Here is a 7,270-nt window from a genome sequence, read left to right as displayed (position 1 = left end):
AAATTTGAATTGTTACATCCTGACTTAAATCTTCATAAGAAAACAAAATGTTTCTTTTAAAAGGAACTGCATCGTCTTCCTCAGTTATACCAGCGAGGTAGAGAGAGTCACTTCTAAAACCTGACCAGAAACAAGAAAAATGTGCATGTACCATAAAGATGGTCTGTTTGAGGAGCAAAACCTAATTATTCACTGCGGTCCTAAAAACTCCCCAAAATAGAACAAATAAAAAAACAACAATCTAATCAAGCTTAGCTAAAAAAAAAAAAAAAAAGGTGAATTCAAACAGTTCTAAACCAGCTGTGTTCTAGTTTTTTAGATCTAAAACACATGGATTATAAACAGCATTAAACTATGTAGATCAACTGATCATTAGACTCAGAGCATAAATGATGTTATTTATTATTCACATGTAAAGAAACTGCTAAAGCTACTTCACAAAAGTCAAAATGAAATATTTTGGTCATTTGATTATTACAAGGCTTAAACATGATTTAACGATGGCAGATGGGTTTAGAGCAGATTAGATTTTATGCATAAAATAAGTCTCCTCTCCTTGGGTTGCCACCTTATCGTGGTGGAGGGGTTTGAGTGTCCCAATGATCATAGGAGCTATGCTGTCTGGGGCTTTATGCCCCTGTTAGGGTCACCCAAGGCAGACAGGTCCTAGGTGAGGAACCAGGCAAAGTGCAGCCTGGATGTACTTCCACTCTGGAGTTGCCCACAGTGAGAGGTGCCGGGCGGAAGTGGGCGTACTTGTTGCCCCCCAGTTCAGATTACCCACCCTTCTTGGAGTCCTTAGAGGGGGTACTGAAGAGTGCCCCTCCTGGGGACTACCTTGTTCTACTGGGGGACTTCAACGCTCAAATGGGCAATGACAGTGAGACCTGGAGGGGCGTGGTTGGGGAGAACGGCCCCCCCAATCTGAACTCGAGTGGTGTTCTGTTGTTGGACTTCTGTGCTCGTTACGGATTGTCCATCACGGACACCATGTTCAGGCATAAGGGCGTCCATATGTGCACTTGGCACCAGAACACCACCAGGATCACCTTCGATGATCGATTTTGTCATTGTTTCATCGGATCTGCGACCGTATGTCTTGGAAACTCGGGTGAAGAGAGGTGCGCAGCTGTCCACTGACCACTAACTGGTGTTGAGTTGGCTCCGGTGGTGGGGGAGGAAGACGGCCAGACCTGGCAGGCCCAAACGTGTAGTGAGGGTCTGCTGGGAATGTCTGGCGGAGTCCCCTGTGAGACGGAGCTTTAACTCCCATCTCCGGCAGAACTTCGAACATGTTCCGGGGGATGTGGGGGACGTTGAGTCTGAGTGGACCATGTTCCGTGCCTCCATTGCCGAGGTGGCTTATCAGAGCTGCGACCGCAAGGTTGTTGGTGCGTGTCGCGGCGGCAACCCTCGAACCCGTTGGTGGACACCTTTGGTGAGGGATGCTATCAAGCTGAAGAAGGAGTCCTATCGGGCCTTTTTGGCCTGTAGGACTCCGGGTGTTGAGGGGATCCGTTTTGGTGGTGGCCTTAGGATCGCATCTCTGCTTTTTGCAGATGATGTGGTCCTGTTGGCTTCATCAGATCGTGATCTGCAGCTCTCGCTGGAGCGGTTTGCAGCCGAGTGTGAAGCGGCCGGGATGAGGCTCAGTGCCTCCAAATCCAAGGCCATGGTCTTGAGCCGGAAAAGGGTAGAGTGCCTCTCTGGGTCAGGGGGGTCGTCCTGCCTCAAGTGGAGGAGTTTAAGTATCTGGGGATCTTGTTCACGAATCAGGGAAGAAGGGAGCGTGAGATCGACAGGCGGATTGGGGCAGCATCTGCCGTAAAGCGGGCGCTGTACCCGTCTGTCATAGTGAAGAGAGAGCTGAGTCAAAAAGCGAAGCTCTCAATTTACCGGTCGATCTACATCCCTCCCCTCATCTATGGTCATGAGCTCTGGGTCATGACCGAAAGAACGAGATCATGGATACAAGCGGCCGAAATGGGTTTCCTCCGCAGGGTGGCTGGGCTGCCACTCTGCGGTGGCAGCCCAGCCCATCAGATAGCCCACCCCATCTCTAAGCTTCTCACCCCTTAGAGATAGGGTGAGAAGCTCGGTCTTCCGGGGGTACTCAGAGTAGAGCCGCTGCTCCTTCAAGTCGAGAGGAGCCAGTTGAGGTGGCTCGGGCATCTGGTAAGGACGCCTCCTGAACGCCTCCCTGGTGAGGTGCTCTGGGCATGTCCCACCGGGAGGAGGCTTCGGGGAAGACATAGGACACGCTGGAGGGACTATGTCTCTCGGCTGGCCTGGGAACGCCTTGGGGTTCCCCCGGAGGAGGTGGAAGAAGTGGCTGGGGAGAGGGAAGTCTGGGCCTCCCTTCTGAAGCTGCTGCCCCCGCGACCCGACCCCGGATAAGCGGAAGAAAATGGATGGATGGATGGATGGATGGATGGATGGATGGATGGATGGATGGATGGATGGATGGATGGATGGATGGATGGATGGATGGATGGATGGATGGCATAAAATAAGTTGGATGAGACATATTGATCGCCTTTGTGATCAAAAGAAAGGAATTACCACAGTCTTTCAACCTTTCTTCTTTTTTTTTATTTCATTTTTAATATTAGGTTTGTCATTTAGGACAATAAATGCAATAAAAACCAGACTCAGACTTTTCCGAATCATAAATCAAGATAGTTGTTATTCCACCGTGGACGGTGCTAATTGTGTAAGATTATAAACATATAAATAAATGGAAGCACACTGTAAAGAAAAGCGACGCTGCAATGGTAGTTGTACATCTGCACCTCCGTATTTCTTATATAATTTTGCTGTGGCCTTAAAATAAAATAAAGGTTTGACCTAATCATCGCCTAACAAAGTAAAATCTAATGAGGGAAAAGAAAAATGAATCACATTAATCTATGGAATCTTCTTTACAGTAAATGTCAGGAGAATCACATGAAAAGATCACAATTATTTTTGAAGATGTCCTATTTCAGTTATGGCAAAACCATTAATCCGGTGCTCAACCTCTTATGGATGACTCAAGTGAATGATTAACTAGACTTAATAGGAAGTCCCATTAACAAAGTGGCTTTGAAAGCGTGAAGACAAACGATTGACAGGCCAACAATGCAGCTGCCCCCTCTCCCCACATTCTGCTCCCGTACCACCAAGTCATTACTACCATTTCAATATGAGCATGATGCACTTGAGATTCAGGGCTTAAAAGAAAAGAAACAGAGGTACTATATAAAGACATGAATGGATGATTTTGCTATGACAGGAGAGAGAATTATTCGCTCCCCTCCACTTGTCCTTTCTTTCTTCAGAACAGAGGCAGCCTGTCAGGCTGGCCATTAGGACAGTAATTTGACAAGCTGTGCAGAGTGCATTTACTTTGCCCTTACACCTCTTGAACATCCCGAAGCCCTGTTCTGTAGCTTCAGTTCATATTAAGACAATAGAGAGCTGAAAAAGACCACAGTGGACGGACGGAAGACAGATGGTGCATCGATCTTATGTTCCGATCGGGTCAGCGAGACTCTCCGACGACGACAAAAAACATGGGGGACGAGTGGATTGGACACACGGTCACAGAAAACCTGCCAAAATTCATCAAGGCCTGAGAGATTGCAGATGTTGATTGGTTATTAGCCACTGCTCATTAGACCAGACAAATGCCTTGCAGTCATATACACCATTAAGATTTTAATTTATTTGCGTGTTTATTAGAAGAGATGACTTCAATACAAGATGCAGGAAATGAAATGAAAGGTTAACATCAGGAAACCGCATGGGGAGAAAGATGGAAGTAAGAGGAAATGAGATCCATTAGAAAAGACTACAAGGTGAGATGGAAAGAGAAATTATTCGGTGGTTAGCAGTGAGCTTCTGTGCAGAAAAAGGTTATGTGACAATTGAATATTTTTTATTTATATTTAAACAATTAATGAAGTTTCCAATTTAGTCCTCAGCATTCTTTATTACATGTTGCTTGATTATTTTCTTATACATCTACATACGTATTAAACATCCTAATGTTGAACATGCAGGTGTCATAAGGTGTCTAAATGTTACATCACTGTTTTTTTCATGTTGCATTCTTGATACGTCCTCAGAAAACAAATCTGCAAAAGGAATTAATTACTGAAATAAATGAACTTTTCAACAATGTCCAATAATGCTTTCAAGAAATGTTTTAGTATATTTTTTAAATATATATATTTTTTCTTAATATTTATTATTACACAGGCATGAGAGGAACTAAAGAACATCTGACTGGAAGAGCAAAGCAACAGGGAGAGGGATGCAGGTAACCCAGCATGGAAAACGACATGCTCTGGAATGATCTGACAAGGAGGTTACAGATGCTGAGGAGGTGATTCATTGTCATGAGAACTATTCAGTTAACAGAATGGAGTACCTAAATAAACAGGAAGCTTACAGGAAGGAACAGAATAGAGCACAAAGTACCTGACGAACCCTCAAACTGAAGTCTAATGCAAACATGAATAAACTCAAATAGCACAGAAAAACAAAAACAAACTGAGAAAGACAAGCAAAGAGTAAATCATATCCTGAACGCTGAGTTACCCCAACAACCCGAAGGGATACAAACACAAAACCAAAGTGAGAAACAAAACGCAAAGACTCACAAACAATGACATTTTGGTCTAAAACTTGAATTCATGAAGATGAATAATTGTTAAATGACAAAGATGGTCACAAATAGCTTCTCCTTGTCAGTAAAGTCAAGTGAAATATGCTCCATAATAGTAAATATTCCTTTACAAGCACTTCCTCCAGGAGAGTTGGATTTAGTACTTTTGGGTCAATTTTGGTTTCTTCTGAATAGTTTACTGTTATGTTAATTTTGAAAAGGCCGGTGAATTTAATCAGTTATTAAACCTCAGTTCTTTTTCTCAGTTTAGTTTCTGTTCATCTGCAGTCACACATACAGAAACGCACAAATGTGTAAAAGTAAATACGAAAATAATTGCAAGTTACTTAAGCAAGCAAATTTAAACAATCAAAAATCAGTAGTTAATTTATGCCCATTCACACATAGATAACAAATCTTGGGTGCCTAAAGGGACATAATCAAGTTGTATTAATGGATCAGATCAGAAATGGTCCAGCTGGATGATAACTGTTGCTCGCCCATTAGAATGCATTATCACACTCTTGCAAATGTCTTGCCCTGTAACCACATTTGTTTTTCTATTGATGCCAGAAATTCATCTTTGTATATCACCAAGTTCTCCATGAAGTCTGCTTGAATCTGCAAAAGAATGAATCCAATTTTAACATTAGGGGCAATCATTATGTATTTTTTCTCTGCTTCCTTAAAGCAACACAATCTTTTGTTTCTGATTAATGGTTTGTTCAAGATTTTTCCGAGAATCATTCCTCCGCTGCAGTTTGCACAGGTCAAAACAAAAGTTCAACAGCATGCATTAGTGCCTTTGAAAAGTTATAATTAAACTGCCCCTCCTCTTTGCTCCGTCTCTGACAGGCTACTCAATTAAATAATCAGTTGCCGAGGAAAACTGGAATGCTTTTCACTCCGAAACCCATTTTGATTGAGTTTAAGGCATTAAGAAGGAGAACTGAAAGACAAGGGAAGAATTTTCATGGATGTGTGATGAGGGTGGCCGGAGAAAGCAGACAAAGTTGAGAAAAAAGCAGAAGGAAAATGAAGAGGTGTTTCCTGATGATGGATGGCATGAGGAGAAAGTGACAGGATGTGGGAAGTGAGGAACATAGCACAGAGAAGGAGTTATAATTTCTCCATGTTATAATAGAGACACAACGAAGGAATTAATGTTGCCATTTATAAGACAATATGGTGACAATCTCACTTGTTTCTTTTTTTAGTTAGAAGCAGTTTAGTTAGAAACGCTATATTGAATATATTTGAGTATATATTTTTTTAGGGTTTGATTTCATAATGAATTATAGATCTTAGGAAAAGAAAATACAGCAAAGTTAATGTAGCTTAGCATATGTTTCAAAGCACTTTCACTTATGATGTAGAGACTTTTTGAACATTTTATAAATAATAGCTGAAAACATTGACAAAATCATGCAGACTTTTAATTGTTCAAGTTTATAACCACACAACCATCCATCCATTTTCTTTACACCCTTGTCCCTTGGTGGGGTCGGGAGGGGGTGCCTATCTCCAGCTAACGTTCCGGGAAAGAGGCGGGGTTCACCCTGGACAGGTCGCCAGTCTGTCACAGGGTAACACAACCATGCACACACACTCACACCTAGGGACAATTTGGAGAGGCCAGACAGTCATGTTTTTGCACTGTGGAAGGAAACCTGAGTACCCGGAGAAAACCCACGCATGCACAGGGAGAACATGCAAACTCCATGCTGAAAGACTGGGGCTGGGAATCGAACCCAGAACCTTCTTGCTGCAAGGCAACAGCTCTACCAACTGCGCCACTGACCACACAGTCAGTAATTGTGAATTTCCAGCAATTCAATGATCTAAGACAATGATAGACCCCCAATTCTCAACAATCATCTTATGGCATTATGTAAGGTCAAATCATAGAACAAAATATATAGATCTAATTTGATCTAAATGCTTTTCAGATCAACTAAATCATTCAGTCAATCATAGCCATGCAAATTATAACATTGTGCATTCAGATTGAGTGGATGATTTAGTATGACGTGGAAAACCAGCTCAGTCTAACAAGTGACTTTCCTGGACAGAATAATTGACAGAGCTTTTTCTACCTTTAACATTATATGTATTCTCTATCTTTCTTTTCACGTGTCTTAACTTTTTTTCAATGCAGTCCTGCCTCAGTGCTGTTCTTTTAAGTGCTAAAGATTTAAAGAAGTAATCCTGCTATTAACTCTGTGTCTATTTGTATTTCTCTTCCATAAAAAGCACCCATGGGTTTTATGTGTTTAACTCCATGTATCATTGTTTCTCTTGTCTTTAGAAAATACGTCTTACTACATGCTTCCGTTTAGCAGTGTTTCTTTCCTGGACAAATTTAGTGACATTAGCTTTGTGTAATCTTTTTATTTTTATTTTATTTTTTATCCATAGAAAGAAAGTGCTACTGACTCTGTGCTGTTCACTTTAGTTGTGTTTCTGGGCTGAGAACAAAGTGATTGATAGAGATAGTGCTGCCATAAATCCAACGTTCTGTTTGTTTCTGAAAGCTGTATATTTGGCTCAGGCTTCAGACTGACAGGCTGTGGTCTCTTGTGTATTAGTTATTCAAGCTCTAGTCGGTGACCTCAGGAA

This window comes from Poecilia reticulata, chromosome 9, assembly GCF_904066995.2.
Source record: "Poecilia reticulata chromosome 9, P_reticulata-male-v2, whole genome shotgun sequence".
NCBI classification, from domain to species: Eukaryota; Metazoa; Chordata; class Actinopteri; order Cyprinodontiformes; family Poeciliidae; genus Poecilia; species Poecilia reticulata.
This window is presented reverse-complemented; position numbering follows the sequence as displayed.